Raw genomic sequence first — 20,635 nt, 5'->3', positions numbered from 1 at the left:
TCTGCAGAATGGATTCATTTGGTGAATTTTCCAGGAGTAAGAACCAGTGGAAGAGCCCAATACTAAGAACACACCACTGGAAAAGACTTTGTGAACAAGCCAGGGAAGTCCTTATTCCTGCATGCACCCAGGTTATATCATCTCCTTGGTAAACCCAAAGCAGAGGTGCAGTGAACACATACCTCTGAGGAAAAGCCATCATCTGTAAGGTCTGAGAGCTCTCTGCTCCATAAGGGACCCAGCAACGATGGCAGCTGGCTGTCAGAAGCCAAAGTCTTGGTCTAGACTGGGAAATCACAGTATCAATGCACAGTATCATGAGATCAATGCGAGCATATGAAGAAGACATTTCCCATTCTGTTCTATCAGCAGAACCTAGGGGTTTTATATATATAAAAAAAAGAAGAAAAAAAACCAACACATTTTGTAAATGTAATGCAGAGAACAAGTGATGTGCCCAAGGTACACAAAGCTCACAGCAGAGTTTGGAATCAAAACTGGCTAAGTGCATGTGCCTTAACCACAAGATCTTGATTCTGAACTCAAAATATAACCTTGGTAAGAGATGCAGCATAAAGGGCACCGAGGAACATTTATCGCCTCACCTCACTGTTAAGCTTTTGGTAAAAATAGTCAGGTCTTAACCATACTATGGCTCCCATCAGTGCTACCCTTCTGTGGTTAAGAGCAGGACAGGCCCTGGGAGAGGACACCAGGCTGAAGTGTCACTGGTCTGACCCAGGTACAGCAAACCCACTTTTCCCATGAGATCTTCTTCCCAGAAATGCTGAACACCATCTTGGAAACTCCGCACACAAGAGATGTCTAATGCTGGCATTATTTCTAACACTAACAACTCGTTAAGTTTTTCCACTGTGCATCTGTATCAATATTTTAACACAACTGTTACAAGGAAAAATGCTTTTTTTGTGTGTCTGTCTCCTCCCTCTCCTACTCTCTCATTAAATCAGCATGACAGATTTCAGCCTATTCCATAACTAAGTGAATATCTCGGAAATTTAAAATCCCCAAAGCACAGTGACGGGTTCTGAAAGCTTTCGAGCTGTGCAGAGGATGAACAAACTGGATGGGCTTCGATCGTCACCTCCCCTTATTGTAACCACATGCAGGCTGCCATCTGAGAGCTCCAAAAAATGGGATCAGCCTGAACCTCAACAGGAGATACACAACACAGTGCACAACTTAATAGCCACGAAATTCAGCTGTATGACCACAAAAGGACTCATCTCTCAGCTGGCTCACCTTGATGCATGGGACAGCAAAGAAGTGGGGCAAAGAACAGAAGTCAGACATTGAGATATGGATTACAAGATCTATAGATGGAATCAAAGGTGCCATCCAGATCATCCCCCAGTACCTGCAGACCAGCCATTTACTGGTGTTAGGAGATGACTAAAATGCATTAATGAAAGACAATTACCTCAGAGCAGCATAGACAAAACAGGCTGCAATGAGCAAACTATTCTCAAGAAGAGCTAGGGAAAAAAAAAACAACAAAAAACATTAATTAGGGAACTGATTAAAAAAACCCCAAGAAGAAATTGGAGCTCTGTGATATGGAATATTCACCAGCATTTTTAAGGTGGGGGGGGGGGGGTGAAGAAAATGCTATGACCAAGGGGGAAAAAAAAAAACATACCTGCTTTTCCAGTAAATCGATGTATTTCGCTCTAATTTTATTAGGAATATAAAAGGAGCCTTTAGAAAAGTGCTTAGAGAGCAGAAAGAAAAAAAGAAGAGATAGGGAAGGCTAGCAGTGGAAACATTAGTCTGTCTGTATTAGGAATCCCATACTCACATTTTATTGTTACTGTCAGGATGCAAAAGGCAGCGCTTAAAACAAAATAATACATAATGTATTACAGGGGCATAAACATCAGCAGTCATTTTTATTTTAAAAAGAAAATGCAAAAAAAATATGGAGATGGCTTGCAAGGGAAGGATCTGAGGCACGGCATTTATATCTGTGTCCACTGAGATAATCAAAAAGGTATTAGAGCAGCTGATGGAAGGGTACCACAAAGGACTCCTCAGCAGTTTACCACTGTTCTCATTACAAGGAGGCTGTGGAAGCTCACTCAAAGAAATCATGGGGGTCCATTTTTAGATTGGTTTAGTATTTCTTCTGTCTTCAAAAGTGAGATATTTAGGGAAAGAACCCCATTTTTTGAGTGTTTATAAAGGAAGTGGGTTTTGTACTTTTAGCAAAACATGGGTCATATTCTGGAGTGAAAGGATGTAGAAAGAGAGAAGACAGATGCAGAAATACAGTCACTGATGCTTTTCAGCCCGCTCTTCTCAACCATTAATTTTCTGTCGTGCTTGCCTTACATATTTTAACTTCTGCTTTTCTGGTGCCAGCTCCCTTACTCTGCCTCTGCACAGCACACCTACCATGTCCGACTCCACATCTGGATCTTTTGTCACTGCCACAGTACGAATAAGGCAGCTTTAAGACAACTGCCTGACACAGAAGTAATGCATTTGTCATCGACCTTGCTTGGCAGAGCTAGTAGGGAAGGCCAGGTCCCACTGCAGCAAGGACCCTCCTCAGCACAGACTCCAATTGCCACATTCTTCTTCCTGCACAGTGGGTGCCTGAATTGGTCCTGCTGTTTTCTTCAGGACTGTTTACTTACAGGGCCTGAACTGCACAGCTGGCCCCAACAGCCTTGTTTAGCATCCTGGTTCCAACTCTGCACATTCACCAGAGACTCCTTCCCTTCAGAAGGGAACCTTCAAACCTGCTTTGAGAGCAGCTGCTAAATTCGGGAATACTAAGATCACCAGGTGAGTATAACAGTGGCAAGTGGAAGCGAGATGCAACAAAGAAGCAATATTTATTGCAAGCATGGAAAATATCCCCTTTAAATATTTCAGCTGACAGCTGGATCTAACATCCCCGAGAACAGCTGGATCCAGGCACATCCTCGCTAAAAGAACAGCTTCTCCCACTCAATCCCTGTAACTCTCTGAAGGCCTTGGGGGGGGGTACCCGATCCCCTTGCTTCCCTACCTAGCTGTAGTTTGTCACAACATATAACGCACGCTAACGTGGCACAGCCACAGTTTGCTGCTGGGATGATGTCAAGAGGATGTGACTGCTGGTGGCCTGAATGGGCAGACACCTGGGGGCCAAAGAAAGAGGACAGGAGAGGCAAATTGACCAGGAGGTTGGGGAGAAGGGAGTTATAAAAGAACTTCTTGATCTCAAGAACTGGAGAGGGGCTGACACACAAGGCCAGGTGCCAGCCCTAGATGCACTACCTGCAGCTAATTTAAGGTGCTGAGAATTGAAGCAATGCTTAATGGTTTAACAGAAGTAATTAAGGATACCTCTCTCAAAATGAGGACTCTGGAATTGATCAGTGTTAATGGGACTCTGCAATGCGTTCAGTTTTTCTACAAAGATAAGTATACTGAAATTGCTGATTTCAGGTTTACGTGATTCCTTCAATGGAAATAGTTGTATGCACATGAGAATCCTTTGCTTGGGAGAGAACTGTAGGTGGCAAACCAGAGCCAAGGCACACCAATGGAAACAGGTATGCAGCCATGTCACTGGACTGAACTACTTCACGAGCAGCTGCTTCAAGTCAGGCCTGAAGGGCAGGGAGCTGTACAGGGATGAGCTCACTGTGTATCCATGCCTGGACAGCCTTTGCAGTCTCCCTCCTCTTACTAAAAATTATACTCTTTAAATTAAAAACCAGAAAGAAAACGAATTCCAGAGAAGATACGGATTGCACAGACTGAAAACTCTGCCCACAGCCCAGCAGACCGTCTTCCCCTCCCTCCTCTCGTACCAGCTCATCTCTGTGACATTTTTCCACTTCATAGATCTCTTCCTTGATTGCTGGAAACACAAGGGCCTGCAAGCACAGTCACTGAGAGGCAGAGCTGGGAAACAGCCCCTGGGGGACCAGGCGAAAAACAGTTCCTGAAAAGCCTGCATACCGAGCCAGAGGCATCTTCTCATTGAGGTACAAAGCAAGCAAAGGGCTCATACTGACTGCAACTGCACGAGGGTTCTTGGCACCATCTAGTGCCAAGAAAAGACACTACGGAAATAATGTTAGAGAGGAGAGAGGCTTGCAGTACACTAGGACAATCTGCTTGGGTAGTGGGGACTGGCAGCACAAGAATGGCAGAATGCTCTTCATCTCCAAATGTTTGTGTACAGTGGATTCTTCCTTGTAGCACACTAACAAGAAAAGATGCTATGATAGGGAAGGGACGATGCCTGGAAGGCTCTACCTGCTGTTATTAGAGGTAGCTCTGCTAATAGGTGGGGCTGTACATGCCAAGGTGCACACAGAGCCCCCACCACCACCCTGCCAACAGCATGGAGATGGCTAATGACAGCTTTCAGAGTGCATACCAAAGTCTGGAATCCTCTGAGGAATCGTGAAGCCCTGAGCTGCAAGTGAAGTTACATGAGCCATAAGGTGATAAAGGTTCTCTCAGGCACAGGTAGCTGTGACAGGCAAGTAGTGCCATGTGCATCAGGAAACCCGCGACAGTGGAGTGAATCAAATTAAATCAGAGTGAAAATGTGCAGGGGATGAGTTGTCTTTAAGAGAGGGATGAGAAGAGCAGGAGGCAGCTCAGAAAGTGACTTGACTCAGATACACTGTCCAAGCAGCAAAAGAAAATGAGGATCCCAGACCTTTTGTGGGGTAAACCACTACTGTGCGCAAACACAATGATTTTCAGACACTGCAATGAATTAGAAGATGCAACACGGCACTGAGAAAATCAAGGTAAGTTTTCACTACATGTTCAGCTCATCCATCTAGCCTTTACTTCTGACATGAGCTGCCATAAGGGTGCAGAGTCTAAAGCCCAATCAGAAGGAGTGCCACTGGTTGTGCTGAAAAATGACTTGGTCTTACTGGAGTCCTCTTCCTGCCTCACTAAGCAGTAAAAGAATAGAGAAGATGACACAAGTTAACATCAAGGCCACAGACTGTACAAAAATGGAGCTGACATAGAGTGTAACTATCACTTACGAGCAAAGTCATCAGGGTGCATTACTCATCCACTTCCCTTCTCTCCAGTACAGCAAGAAGAATAAACAGTTGCCAAAGTTATACAAAACAATCAGCATTTAAAACTAAACAAGGCTTCTTGTTTTTCAGGCTTTCCTGGAGCCACCCTGCTTCCTGTCCAGGCACATCATCTTTCATCCTTTCTGAATGCAGTCATCACCACCAAGCACATGGAACTGCAATGATACTGAGCCTAGCAAGGAACTTCAAAGCCAGCTATCACCTGGTAAAGGCTAGTGCCTTGTGATGTTGACAAATTGGGGCATGTCTGTTTTGGAAGACTTCAAGCATCACTCCTGCCTGCAGACCTCAGAAAGCAAGTGAAGGAATCAATGAACTATCCAAGAGTAATGTTCTCGAATCAACTCAGCTCTTCACATTTCTTAGGGAAGCAAGCCAAAGAAAGACAACGCTGAGACCTTAACCACAGGGCCCAGCTACTCTGTGGATATAAAAGATGCCAGGGTAGTTTCCCAAAATGCAGGTGTTAGCGTTGGCTACCTTGACCAGTATTTACCTTCTCTGCTGTTACAAAGCAGCCCTTCTGTGAAACTGATGGACAGATCCCCAGGAGAATCTAGGTGCCTAATTCCAGTTTCATTGGGATTAAGAGCTGAGTATCTGTAGATCTGGTCTATAGTACTTCAGGATCCCTGCCAGGCAATTGAGCATGGGGGAGCATGAAAACCATTCTACCCTATGTTATCATTCACTCCACATAAAGCAGTTCTCAAAAGCTCCCATGCCAAAACTCACCACTTACACAACAATATCATGATTTACATTCACTTTGCTAGGGTGCAAACGATAGCCTATGGTGCAAGGAAGCAGTAGGGATCCTGATCTCATGACAGTTAAATGAGAAATCACTGCAATGGCGGCAGATCAGCAAATGAGGGTACAATCCTGTTACACACAACACTCACCTCCAGCAGCACACAGAACAGTGCGACAGCATCCATTCTGCAGTCCTGTCTCCTTTAAGGACACGGACACATGCAGCTTTAAGTGCTTTAAGCAGCTAATTAGGGTGTCTTCCCCCCCTTTATCCCACAAGATGATAATTGCATTATAAAAATGAATATGTAACTAAGCAGAAACCACAGGAACGGTGATGGCAGAAAAGGAGATGGAACCGGCAGCAGTCTCACTCCAGTCACAGGTGGAAGCCCTCACATTAGAGGGACCAGCGCTCCAGTGCGGTTTCTGTAGCCGTGGGGAGGAAAACCTCGAAAAAGCCCCACATCATTTAGAGTCACAGGAGTCAGAGAATGGTTTAGTGCTTAAACAATCGATGTCAGGAAGAGAGAAGATCCGTGAGAGAGTGTCCGCCTCTTGCTCTCTGTGCATACATCTCCCCTGAACATCTACAGTCATCAGGGTAATTTAGAGAGGGGGGAAAAAAAATGAGCAAAAAAAACCAGACAGACTTGGCATGGCCTAACTGGGACTATCACTGTAATTGTGGAAGGAAGTGAGAACATATCAGCAGGGCCCTGGGGAGTAAGGAGCAAAGTAAAGAGGAATGGAGACTGCATTTGTGGGACCCTGTGAAGCTGAGGAAGTGTCAGAGAGCAGCAGAGGGATGCCTGAGGGTGGAGCAGAGCTGAGGCACTTACATCCTCCTAAAGCAGCAAAGAGCAGAGATCTCAGCTGCAAGCACAGCCTCACTGCTCCCACACTCTGCTTCCCTCAGTAGCTTGCAGCACAGATGACCAGCTATCTGGGCACACTCCCCCTACAGCCATAGACCCCTTTCAAATCCAGACAGCTGCAGGGATAAATACCTTCATGCTCCCAAAGAGAAAAGGGGGTTCTCCTCCTTCCTGCCGCTACTTCCTCGCTGCCCCCTGTGCACAGGCAGCTTCTACTCTGCCGGTCCATTCTTCCAGATCCAGTGCATTATTATGAACCCTCCAGCACACACAGTTAATTAGGGAAAATATCCTTTCTAGCAATTTAAATGATTTTGGCATTTTCAGGAGGGCACATGTAATATTCAAATTACTTCCACTCTGCGCTGCCTTGTCTTGCCTGGCTCATCTTCCCAGGTGAATTTGTAGTCTCTGAAATGCTCTAATTTCCCACACAAGCCATGTCAAATATAATTTTGGTGCAAAGTTAGTAATTATACGTAACATCAGTCTGATGTTAAAAACACTGAAAAATTTAGCAAGAAGAGACGAATAGAGAGACACAAGTCTGAGACCAACGAACGAAAGGCGTGCGGCCCCCTTAGTATTTGTGCTCTTTAATTAATAATAGCATGTTTTCAGGAACTGAAAGGATGTGTTTCCCGAACTGACTGGAATTCACTTATGTCCCAATTACACTGTCTCAGCAAAGAACTTTGGTCAGGTCTCACTGAAGAGCTACAGATAAAAACCAGAAGTAAAAATCCAGGCTCCCCACTGACGTCCATCACAGTCACATGGAGAAGTGAAAGAGCAGAGATCTCAGCCTGGGGTTCAAACCCAGAGATTAGATTGTCTCCTCCTCCGCCACCTCTGCTGCAAAACCTCTCTGGAAGGAGTCAGATTTGCATCAGTGAGTCATCAAGGGTATGGATATGTATTAGAATATGTGTAATTATAACTGCTGGCCCCAAAGTATTGGGCAAACAGTTTAACAGACTTGTTCCTTGGCTCCAAAGAGAAGAATTAACATGAAGACTGAATTATCTGACCCTATAATCAGCTCTTCCCCAAGGATGCCTGGTCTGCCTATTTAAAGGAGCGTCTCAGCTCCGCTTGCTTTTTGACACCATTATTCCAGTACTGTGGCTATCAGTCAAACCCAGCAGAGAATTAAACTCTGAATTAACCCATTCTACTCTAAAACTCACATTTGCTGGGACTTCTGGGAACCACTGAGCAACTTATTCTGAACTTCTTGCTCCCAGTAATCCATTCATAGTGTTAATATATTGTGGAAGGGTAAAGTCAACTCTTTAATCACTGCTGCAACAGTAGCTGCAGGCTCATAGGAGAAGCTGGACCCCAGCATGTAAGGAAACATAATTTTGATCCCAAACATGTCATGAAAATAGTGTCAGGAACCATAGCATGTATGGAACCATGCATGTAGATTCAGGGTATTCAAGAGTTTGACTCCAATGGATCAAGTGAGAACTGCTGAATAGAGGCTGTTTTTAGGAGCACAAGGTCTTGCAAAAACAGATTAAGTCTCAAAACTGAAGCTCCTAAATACACACAAATTCTGCTGTTATCATACACTACATTACATATGCTTGCATGCAGGAATTCAAAAGCAAGTCTTGAATTTCAGTCTTATTAGTGTTTAGTTTACACCCCTCTCCTACTTCAATCCCACATTATAGAAAAGGATGAGATCCCTTGTTTTGGAGAATGAACATTCCCTGGCTTTGTAGCTCACTCCACCTACTGCCTTCAAAGCAGTTCCAATTTCTCATACCCTTTTTCACTCTCTTGAGCTTGTGCTGCTCATTTAACAGTGGCTGGCTGTGCATAAATACATTACACTCAGACCATATGGGCTAAAGAAACTCAGAAACTTACACGATAACTTTGTGAAGAGATGAAGGAAGATCTACGCATCTTCAAGCAAGAAATGAGCAGAACTGGCTTATGGATCCAGAAAGCAGAACCACAGTCCTGTTAACAGCAATGGGAGCATCTACTGCACAGGGAAGAGGGGAAAAAAAGGGGCCAGACTGGAAAGGTGAAAGGTCTACAGAGGATTAAAATATATCATCTGAACCAACATCCACTGACATTACCTAGATAGTGATATATCCATTACGAGGTAAAGTAAACAGGACTATAATTGCTTATTGGAGCTTACTGCATTTATGGATGTAGAGGCAAAATGAGACAAAACTGACTTAAGAAGGGCAAATGTGGGTCGTTAGTTGGTATGCTTGGTCTGTTTTTAAGATCTGCTGGGATCTCTGCTTAACTGAAGTCATCAGGGATTCTTTAAGTTCTGCCAGCCCTTAAGGAAGCAGTTGTACACCACGCTGAGCCATCGCCTTACACCCACATACTGCTTGTATCCTCAGAGAAAACTCTCAGGATGAATCTTTCTAACCTCCAAGAACAGCAGGATCTCAATGCATCCATTGAGATAACGTTCATTATTCAACCAGGCAGTCACTGGCCTTGCCCATTGGCTAGAATATAGAAAGGCACATTCATACACTAAATAAAGACCATGCAAGTAAATGTAAGCAATATGGAGAATGAATTTAAAAACGAATGTTTTTAAACGTAAAAATCTTCAGACTATCTCCATTACTTCATACTTTGGCACATTAGCTGTTGATAAACAGTGCAAGGCTGAGTTTCACAATGCCCCAAAGACCCTCAGATAAAAGCAGCTTTACAAATGTGAACTGTGATCCTGCAAGGCTTCTCCTTTTTGGTTTTAAATAACAATATGCAAGAATAGGAAAAAAGATGACGTGATCTGCAAGTTCCTGAGTACTGAGCAGCTCTCCTTGCCATTTTGAGTCAGATCTACCTTTGTATCCAATGGCAGGCCAGGATGTGCAGGGGTAGCTGGATGAATAAACAGTTCCTTCACTGCCATGGCAATGGTGCAAACAGACTGAGGACGATGTGCCAAAGGAAATTGTCATAAATCACCAATTGGTCAATTCTGTTTAGTTTCCAAGCAAAGGTTATGCAAGCTGGTAGGAAAGTGACTCACCAAGGAGCCAATTTTCATTTTCTTCAGGAAATTTTTTTCTGTAGCTAAAGCTGTATCTTGCAGATTTAGTCTTCTCTCAACTTCAGACCTTTCTCCTTCACAGGCCTGAAAGGCTTTCACAGAATTCTGCTATTCCCAGTGTAGATTAAGCTCCACCAGGATATTAGGAACAAAGGGCGAGACAACATCCCAGCGCTCAGATTATTTTCACATGTTTCTTAGGAAATAGCCAGACCCAGCCTGGAGAAGCTTCCACTCTTTCGCAGGTAAGCCTTAGCAAGGATTCTGCAGGGTGACTGCAAGGTGAGCTAAGAACATGGGATGTGTTTCCAAAGACCATGCTCTGCTGTCCCACTATATCTTCCACCTACGAAACAATATTTACAAACATGCAGGATTTCTTACTGTTCCACTGATGCAATGGGATAGCTTTCCCCTCTTGCAAACAGAAATGCCTATGATGCTCATGCCTGTGAGCTCATTCAGCTTGTGACCAAGACACCAAGTTGGGAACTTTCTAACTTCTCCTTCATAGTAGGCAAAGAACGTCCTATGCTAAACACCACGCAGACACCACCAGCAGAATGAAATCCAGCTTTTTCTTTCACAGCTATTTCAGTTCTGTGGGCTATATTCATTGAAGAGTCTGGGAAAGGGGGAGGAGGAAATTCTGCTTCATCAGATGAGAAGCTGCTTCCTTGGCCCGCTTTGTAAGGTACCCATTTGACTACACTCTCCCATGCATGGTCTGTTACTGCTTGGGGTGGCCAGCTAACAAAACTCTTCTGCAAACCTTTCTAAGTCCTGTCAACACTGCATCTCATCTGGCTTAATGTAAACCAGAAACTCACCCTCCATCCCCAGAAGGGGTCAGATACAGTTGTAAACCATGAGAGTGCTGACAGGGGCTTCAGCAATATGCTCCTGTTGTATCATTAGGTCCATATTCACTGCATCTCGTGCTCCTCCTGGATGCTATCTAGGTTCATTCTGATGCCAGAGACATTCTGCAGGCAATCGGAGGCTTCTTCCTAATTCACACATTTACAGTATGCCCTATCCCTCCCTGTAAGCTTCACATTTGCACCATGCTAGAACAGCATAAAACCATCCAGTCAAGAAAGTGGAGCATGTCCTTCATCTGTCCCATGTTTAGATGGCACAATCGAGAATGAAACTCTTCCTGATAAGCCCTTATTGATTTGCCAGCCTTTACAGCTGATGGGGACATGCAAAAAGACAGAATTATTTTCTAGATTAAGCAGAGAGCTCTTGTCTGTACCAAAGACAACAAAAGTCAGCAGAAAAACAGTGATAGATTTCAGTGGATATTGACCACAGGAGCAAGCACTGTACGAACAGCAAAGAGCAACAGCTTCACCCCACAAATGCTCACAATTAACAGGTAAAAGCTGGCAACAGTATTCACAAAATAAAGGAGACACTGATCATTGTCTTCAAAGCCTCAAAGAATGTAATGCTAGCAGAAGTTAATTCTGGACTCCTTGCTTAGAGAGTATGAAGGAAGAGAGAAAGTGCCAGGGGAGAAACTGATTTCCTGTCATTTCATTATTGCCAGAATCAAATAAGCAAAAATACTCTCACACCAGGCTTTTATAATCATGAGATCTGGAAATGGATGAATACATTGGGTCACTTTGTACTGACTTGACTTCAGAGCCTTTACAGTGACATAATTTCAAACTTCTCTTTAGACCATGGCTGGCAGAATTTGCCTTTTTCAAGTAAACTTAAAAAGAAAAAAGAAAAGGAAATCACCTCACCTAATTACTGGACTGCACTCCTAGGACTTTAAGGAAGATGCCCATCCAGATCAACTGCACACTCATCAATGTCTTCTGAGGCCTAAAGACAAGATATTGTTAAGTATGGGGTCAGAATTAGGCACAGGAGAGCAGAAATGCAGCCATAGTGAGTTGTGTTTCAGGTTTTGATACCTAAAATGGACTTCACAACACAGGTTACCATCATCCTATGTTTTAATTTTCATAGATGACTAAACTAAGACTCAGAATGAAAATAGAGTGCATCTTTAGCCAGCAGTGCTTAATCACAAGATAGCCTACAGCCTGAACACACGGCTAACTCAAGGAGTATGGCTCAAAGTCTTCCTGCTTCAGCAGGTGATGAGGCAGCCAAATTCAGACACGTTAGTGGCTGTGACTATGAAACAGCAGAATAGTCTACTATCCGGCTGCTGAAACCCAGCTCTGACACCCAGCCAGCCTGTTACCAGCATGATGTAATCCAGCAGCATCTCATCAACTGCTGCCACCCTCTGCCTTCCCCCACCCTCAACACTGGAGGATATGTCAGAGCAAAAACATCTCTGCATTTCTGATCTCCCTGGGGTCACATCTGTTTTGAGTCAGACCTCCCATTTGGTTCCAATCCACCGATTTCCTGCTACTGTCCATGAAAAAGAGTGCGACTCTGTGGCTTCCCCTGGGTGTAATGGTCTAATCTGTACCTTGTTGCGCACTGTAGAAGGGAGGGGGAAATCAGAGCTACTTGGGAGCAGATTTTTCTTCTCTTATGATTGCATCCTGTTCTTATGCAAAGCACCTTTATTCTTGCTAGCAGTGGCAGCCCCAGATGTCCTGGTGCCCTCCCCATCTCATCCATATTTCTCCGGCCTCCTAATTGAATCCATCCCTGGCTGGGACAGGCTTTCCTCATTACGATGAGCTGGATCCAATCTACTTCCTCCCCTCCATCTCCCAATCTTTCCTTGTGAACACAGCACAGAGCTTCTGTGAGCGGATGACTACACCAGCAAACTGCTCTTGCAGCTACTGTAACGCTGCTCAGGAGGTTAACAGAGCAGGAAAGCCCCAGACAGGTACAAGGTGGTGAAGGCATCTTCTTTGCCAAGGTTCTGGCTAAAGTCAAGACACACTTTTAGTCCTTAGAAATAATACTTAGTTATTAGAAGATATGGCTTTTAAAGCTACTTACCTAAAACATCAGAATCTTGCAGTTGGTGAAGTAGCCTAAGAATCCTCAGACCAGTGGCAGAATCCAGGAGTTTCTCAGATCTCTTCCATCTTCATCCAACATATTACTCATGAAGTGACACTTTCTTCCTGTAGCAGACCAGCACCTCTGAGCAAAGCTTCTCCTGTGTCTTGAACGAGGTAGGGCAGCACCAACAGAACAAATTCTTGGTTTTCACCCTTTATGCACTCCCTGAAATCACAATAGAGTTCAGCCCCTTTAACTTCGTCCTTTGGCACATCACCTAAGATAGCACAGCGCAGATTACCCTATATAATACACACAGACACCCAAGATTTCTTTGAATGCTCTAATTAAGGAAGAAGGAGCAATGCTGTAGTAGTTACCATGAAGTTACATTAGTCTGGGCAGAGCATTACATTATTTGTTGGCTTTGGTAACTTAACTGGCTTGTTTACAGCTCGCTAGCTTATCATTACATGGTACTGTATTAGCTTGTGCAGGCACAGCCATGACTTACTTCAAGCAGAGTATGCTGAGGCACAAAGACTTCAACTGCACTGACTTCCAGGCAAGTTCTCAAGAGTGTTGCAAGGAGAACTGCATACTACCCAAGCAACACTGCTTTAACTACTAATCCACTCTCTTCCACTGCAATAAGTGTATCTGGATTTCATCAGAGCCTTGATATCATTTAGAAAAAAGAAAAACAACTGAATCTTTGGGAAGAAAGCATCCAGGACACCGCCTCTGATCCAGAGGCTTTTCCTACGTCTTTGGTAGCAAAAGATGCTGCTATTATTGTCAGTGGAAAAGATCTAAAGGCAGTAGTACAAGCACTGATCTATAGGGCAAATTCATGTTTGTTATGCAATAATTTGGATCCAAGAGGAATTCCATATGCGACCTCCCCTCTGGTGACTAGAAGTTCCCACCTTGGCAGTGATCCTGGAGTCCTATGCCTACAGGCTCAGCAGCATGCAAAGGGAGGGTGGACGCTGGAGGAGTAATGGGATCGTCAGCCGCCGAGGCTGCTGCTTGGCACGCCGACAATGTTTGTTTGCACCTCTTTGAAGATGAGAGATGAAAGTGGCGCCCACATGGGCTGCCTTTGATTAGCTTCTTATTTTTAACATTGCAGCTGCGATTATTTTTCTTTTTCTTGAAGCATTTCTTCCCCAGCACTAGAAACTCTGAGGTTCCCTTCTCTAGGGAGGTTCAACTTCAAGGAAACATAACAAAGAGAAGTGTGAATGTAAAGGAGACTGGACAACTCGGGGCCAAGGGGGATTTATGTCATTTTATTTTTAATTTTACTTCCATTTTTCCCCCAATCCCCCATCCTCTGCGGGTCTCAGAAAGAAAATACTTGTTTACTTCTTTTTTAATAGGGAAAATAAATGAGTCCTGGGATCGTACAGAGCTGTCATGAAGAGGAAAGCGTCTAATGGTTCAATTCCCAGCTCTGTCACTGAACCACTCTGGGACTCAGGGAAAAGTCAGTTCGCCCATCTGTAAAATGGGATTTATAATGCGTTGCCTCTCGTGGGTATCAAAGGAGTACAAGCACCATTGATGGAATGCTTCATGCACCTTGGATAGAAGGGGCAATAGCCCTGTGAAGTGCTGTCCTTAATAGATGCTTAGAGGAGTTTCCTTCACTGTGGTACTTATCTGACCACAGCAGCTGAGTGCCTCACAGCTACTGATGGATTTTATTCTATTACCTCTCTGCACTGTAGGACTGTTGCATAGGAGAATAAGGCAAATTGAATGAAATGGGCAGTCACAAAGAGAATCTGTGGCAAAGCCAGGCACTAATCCTGTATATCCTAAATTTCTGCCACATCCATTAGATCTTCCTCATAGCTGATTCCTCAAATCTCAGTCTGGAGGCATGGGGAAAAGCCTCCATCCCTTCTTCTACGTTTGCTAGTCATGCTATGGCTCTCTACCTACTGCCTAAGGAGCAAATGGTCTGAAAAGGGAGTTAATGTTTGTTGCACGTTACTTTATTTCCTATGACAGCATTTGTTTGTTTTTCTCACATTTGATTGAACGTTATTTTATCCAGGAATTCGGTCAGATGTTAATCCAGTTACCTGCAGTGGATGCTCTAACTTTAATGACATAACACCTACAGAACAGCAAGATAAACATTTTCCTTATTTTCAGGATCAATTTACAAAGACACTAAAGAGCTACACATACAAACAACATCAAGAAGAAACTGCTAGTAATCAGTACTTGCAATACACAGCTTCACAAAGCCTGACCACTCATAGCAGTTCGACTTCGGTTAGAGGGCATTACAAAATGTGCCAAGAACCTGATAGCAACAACATTAATAAGAGAAAAATCCAGAATGGGGATAAAAGGAATAGAAAGGATAAATAACATCAGGTTCTTGATTCTCGTGTTCTTATTTCTCTACTTTATCTATCAATACATTTTCAGCTAAAAAAGGATGGGAGCACATGGCTTGAATAAGAAACTGCTGCATGTCTACACAAATCCAACCAACCCTGAAAGTAAAATGCTTCCAGAATACTGCCCAGAGGAGTCCAAGCACCCCAACAACATCTTCATCAACACAGCCTCCCACCAAGCAATAAGCCAGCCCTATGGGCTACTGCATGATATTCCGAAAAGATTACTTGTACAAGATAGCTTGTAAAATATCTCAACTTTACATTCACCCCCAGAGAGGTAACACATTCCAGCCCAACTCCCTCCAGCCTCTCTGACTCCAGAACGTTAAATTAACCCCCTGCCAAATTTACTACAAGCCATCTGACCATACCATTTAGCCACTGTAAAGACAAAATCTATATCTAGCTGCAGCCAGGAAAGCAGGCAACTCTGTTGAAAACCTATTTATATCACTCAAGGAGATCAATGGAGAGCCCAGGCCTGGAGGCCAGTGACCTTGGATTGACACAAAACTTAAAGGAAAAAATTAATGGAATCAGCTCACGAGACCATGGCTGTTATGTCCTGAGCATTCAGAGCCTGCCCGACAGCTTGCTGATTGAATAAACATGGTTAAGTACAGATAGATTTTTGGAAATGGAGTAAATACTCACCTGCTGCTGGTCCAGGAGCACAGAGCTGCTTCTGCAGGGAGTTCAATGGCCACTGACTCAGCTGGTTCCTCAAACTAATGTGTTTCTCTGTCTGTCCCAGACACCAGCAGAACTGCTGGGACACCAGGAGGGGCATTTGCAGAAATCTCTCCTTAGGATGTCCTGAAATGAAGCTCCAACAAGTTCTGCACAGCTGCCTCCATTAGGTGCTCCCTCAGAGACCTCAATGAGGAAAGCTCTGAGGAGCTGACAGAAGAAAACCAGCCAAAAATAAATAAAAAGCTGTCTATAATGGGCTGAAGGCCTCAAGTGCTGATAAAGAGGCTTTTCAGATCTAGGATGCCTCAGTTTTGCCCCAGCCCTTCCACAACAACCTCAACATGGACCTGCAACCAGCCCCAAGATGGCCTCTACCAACCCCAAAATGGCAGCCGGGGGAGGGAAGATCCTGCTCTTTGTTCGTGGGACAGCTGTGCAGGTGATGGGGCCAGGTGGTGCTGCACAGGCAATTAGAGCAGGGTCCTACACCACTAACGAGCTAACGAGGCCCCAGAGTGGCACAGCAACCCTGCTGGGCTGGCTGAAAAAGGCAAGAAGCCCCCTCACATGGTGCTGCCATGAGGCAGCTCCAGCAGAGCCATGGCTGTTAGAAACCATTCTTCAGGTGTAAATTCCAGCCCGGTGCTACTACAAAGGGTGTTTGGAGGTTGGAGCAAAGCCTGTGTCCTGCCACAGCTGGCCATAAGGAAAGCCCCCAGGTTGACCTGCCCCACCTGGCTGGGTGGGGGGTTGTGTGATCAGCTCTGTGGAGAGGTTATGTGCTATTTTTGCTTATTTTTCAAGTCAAAAGATTTTTTAAAAAAAGGGATTGTAGAAGCAGCATGTGGCAGGGATTGTGATATTCACTAGGAGGAATACACAGAGAGATGAGTTTTGCTTCAGGAGCAGCCACTGCCTGCCATAGCAGTGCTGGCCATAGTGCGTCCCTGCTGCCTTCTGCACCTCTCACTTCCCTTTAGCTTAAGGTTTGGGGTTCTTTAACCGAAGCTCTCCAACATAAGGGACTTCATTTAATGGTTTCTTCTGGGTGAGAAAAGCCGGAGGCTGATCCCAGACTGGGACCAGTAGCTCCCACTTGAGGTCCAGCACCAGCCCAGCTGGCTGCCGGAGCAGAGCTGGCTGCCACATTGTGGCCCGCTTCTCCATATGTCACATCTGGCTGATGTAAAACACACATGTTTTGACTGAAGCTTTTTTCTTTAAAATGCCAACATTAAAGGAAGGTTTGCTTTGTAAAACTGAAACTGTAAAACTCTTCTGAAACCCAATCTGGGGGATTAAAAGAACCACATGAAAAGGGATAAATATGACCTGGACATTCACTTCCTGTGCAGAAGTTCGCTGAACATGTGCCTCCCAGCCTGTCAGGGTGAGATGCGACCTTCTCTTGTTTGCAGAAGGAGATGGAGAATAAAGAAGGAGATGGGAGACTCTGTGAAATGACAGCTCTTCAGTATTCCAGGGCTGACTTCAGGGATGCTTTTCTGTACAGTGGTGTCTTATACAGCCTAGAACTAGAAAAATATAACTAGCAGCAAAAATAATGTGCAACCTGTTCTTCTTTGTTGTCTACAGTTAAAGAGAGCTTGATTCCCGTTTTAGCTGGGAGTCAGTGGCAGAACTCCTTTGGATTTCAGTGGGAATAAGATCAGACCTAAAGACATTATGGACTGAGTCCAAGGGTTCTCTGATGTGCAGGAGAAACACATGGATAGACAAGCAGACCTTCAGCTAGCCAAAAAATGGCTCATTTTCCAGCAAATGCAAGATGTTTGCATTGCCCGTTTCAAGTACTAAAGCTCATAGCCAGGTTTGACAAAACAACATAAATATTATGAATATGAACAAAGTCAATCAAGGATTCTCTGTATTTGTTTCTTCGGTTTGGGATCTTTAAGAGGATTTTTACAGATTTTCTTTCCATGAGGGAACTGTTGGAAACTTTATATTTTAAAAAAGCAAAGCCGACGTTCTGATTTATTACAGTGTGATTTCACAGGATAGGATTTAAAGAACCAAAACAGACGATACATTAATCACTTGTTCTCAAAATAATTCTCTAATCTGAGGTCCCAGTGAACTGGAATTGCTGAAGATAAACGGGAATATCATGTAAAATTGAGCGTTTCCATTCTGCTTTGCTAAAATAATGTCCCTTTTCTTGGTGTAGACCTCAAAGCCATCTTTGCACTAATCCAGGGTTACGTTTCTCCCCGCACGGATGATGCTGTTAAGTGATCCTGAAAGTAACATTAATTGTCCAACAGTCGTAACTGAGAGAAACACGGCTGTCATGTACAGGGAGCACAGCACTGAATCTAAGGCAGAATTACAACAGGAAAGAAGAAAGTTGGGAACGTGCACGAGGTGCTGTGGAGCACCTTCCTGCACCACTGGCTCATAACCGATGCAGCAGCTGATCCTGGATGCAGGGTCCAGTGTGAGTTCAGAACTCACTGTAGCGTTTGGGTGCTTGAGTCAAGAATCTGTCAGCTCCTTCCAGCTACGATGGTTTCTCTTCTTCAGTTTGGAAGTGATTAAGCCTGGATTGTTACTGCTGTTCTTTGACTCTGTTGTTTCTGTGTGAGGTACAGATAGGTACCCGATGGTTTGTCCCCCCAGATTCATCTGCTGAGGGTTGGAGGTGGAAGAATGGCTTCATGTGCAGACATGGGGGTGGGACACAATTCCTATCCAGCAGCAGAGAGGCGAATGATTTTCGAACTACTGTCTCAACTGGGTTTGATCTTGGAGATGGATAATAACCTTTTCCACTTGAAAGCAGTGGTTTAATTCCTATAGAAGTCTTCTACAGCCTCTGCTATTGGATAGAGTTATTGTTGTTGTTGTTTTGTGTTTTCCTTAGGGAAAAAAAAATCCACCAACTTTTCTGAGTAGCCTTAATCAAACTTGGAAGGGAAAAAAAAAGAAGTAAAAAGAAGAAAAAGCCTCTCTTGTAGTTCCGAGCCGTAATCCAAAGCAGAACAGATGAGTTTTGAAGTTGTTGATGGAGAAAGACCATCTCCAGAGTGCTTTCCAAATCCAGTGGACAGTTCCTCAGTCATTTCCAAGCTGGAAAGAGGCCATTTTATGCACCAGAAAGCGTCCATTTTCTGCCTTAGTCCTGAGCCAGAGGCTGCTGTCTGAGTCAGTTCCAGGGGGAATGTTTGGCATTTTTCCAGGCTTGGGAGTGTTGCTATCACAGCAATTGTTTGGTGATGCCATCCCAATAAAGCTTCATTATGGTGTTCCTCTTCCTATAAACTTCAGTGCCCTCCAGTGTCCCCAGCAATCACTTATCTAATATTAGGATATTAAAAAATATGGAAAGATTTTAAAGAGACTTATTAAAATGCAATTAGCGGCGTGTACGACTTAAGCAGTGAGATTATTTTAAAAAACGACTTGATTGTGTGGAATGCCATGCACCTTACAGAGATAATAAAGCTGCCAATCAAGTCCATTTTCAAATTAGGAAATTTTCATTCTTTTTTTACAGCCCCCTAAGTGAATATTAAAACTGATTATTAACCTCGGAGTGTAGTAGCGGCCCCTAAGCCTGTAAGCTCAAAAAGAGAGGTTTCATAACTGTAGGTAGCCTGGGTTTCATTCCCCATTTGGACTGAGATGTCTGAGCTTATTTAAAGGGACAGCGTTCACCCTTGGAATAAAGAGCTGTGAAAAGCCTGGATGGAGCCCTTCTAGTGGAAGGGGGCAAAGCTCCAGCTCTTGGCATTGCAACTCTGTCCGCAGTGACCCTGCCTGGATATTACACAGCAGTTTTGCCACGAATAAACTGCAGATAAGAGTGCCCCCTCATGTCCGATCCGTGAATCCCACCCAATCTTACCTCTCCTTCGCACTTTGTTTAAGATTTGCTGGATAAATGGAGGTGCATGTGGGAGCGCACACCTTTGTCGTACTCAGGAAGCTGTGATTTGAATGCTTTATTTTGGGGCAAATGTGAAGATTCAAAGGCAGTGGCTTAGGATTCACCAACTCTGACTGCAATATTTTGGCACGTGCTTCACTATAACTGCTTGCTTGCATTTACCTTTGCTGATCTCTCTAAGAGCACACACAGGCCTGAAGATACACACTATAGTATTGTATCAGACTGCTCCCATCCCTCTTGCTGCTTTCTAGGACACAGTCCAGGCAATATCCGAACAGGGAGAATGTTACTGAGTTTGTAAGTATTTAGGATATAAGCGATTTGACCAGCATGTGTATCCTGTGACCATAGCTCCCTCTGGAATCCAGCTATGGCACCTGGACCTGCTTAACAATTCACATGAAAGCTATCTATGGATCTTTTCAAAGTAAGTAATCTGCCTGGGTTGGATAATGGGGGCTAGAAGGATGACAAATTGGGTTAATAAAATGTCAGCAAGAGGCAGGTTTTAAGTCTAGAATGAGTCTTGAGTGAGACAAGTTTAGTGGCCTTGATCTTGAACTGGTATTTGTCTACACTGCTGAATAACCACAAATGATCCAGTGTAACGCAGAGTTAGCTGACAGTCCAGTACAGGCAACTTTACTGGAGGAGGAGGAAAGATGTTATTGCCTCTTCAGAATCTTATCAGTTAATAAATGCTGGGGGAACAGGAGCCGCAGAGACGGTGGAAGACTTTTCAGGTCTCTGGGCTGAAAAGAAGCACCTCCAGCACACTGAATGTCTTGTGCTGCTGCTCAGGTTGGCAGTGAGCCTGTCTTCTGCTCCTCAGTGCCTGGAGCAAGTGTTTG

Source organism: Coturnix japonica, chromosome 9, assembly GCF_054131305.1.
Source record: "Coturnix japonica strain WE chromosome 9, WE-NBRP24, whole genome shotgun sequence".
In the NCBI taxonomy this organism is placed as follows: Eukaryota; Metazoa; Chordata; class Aves; order Galliformes; family Phasianidae; genus Coturnix; species Coturnix japonica.
This window is presented reverse-complemented; position numbering follows the sequence as displayed.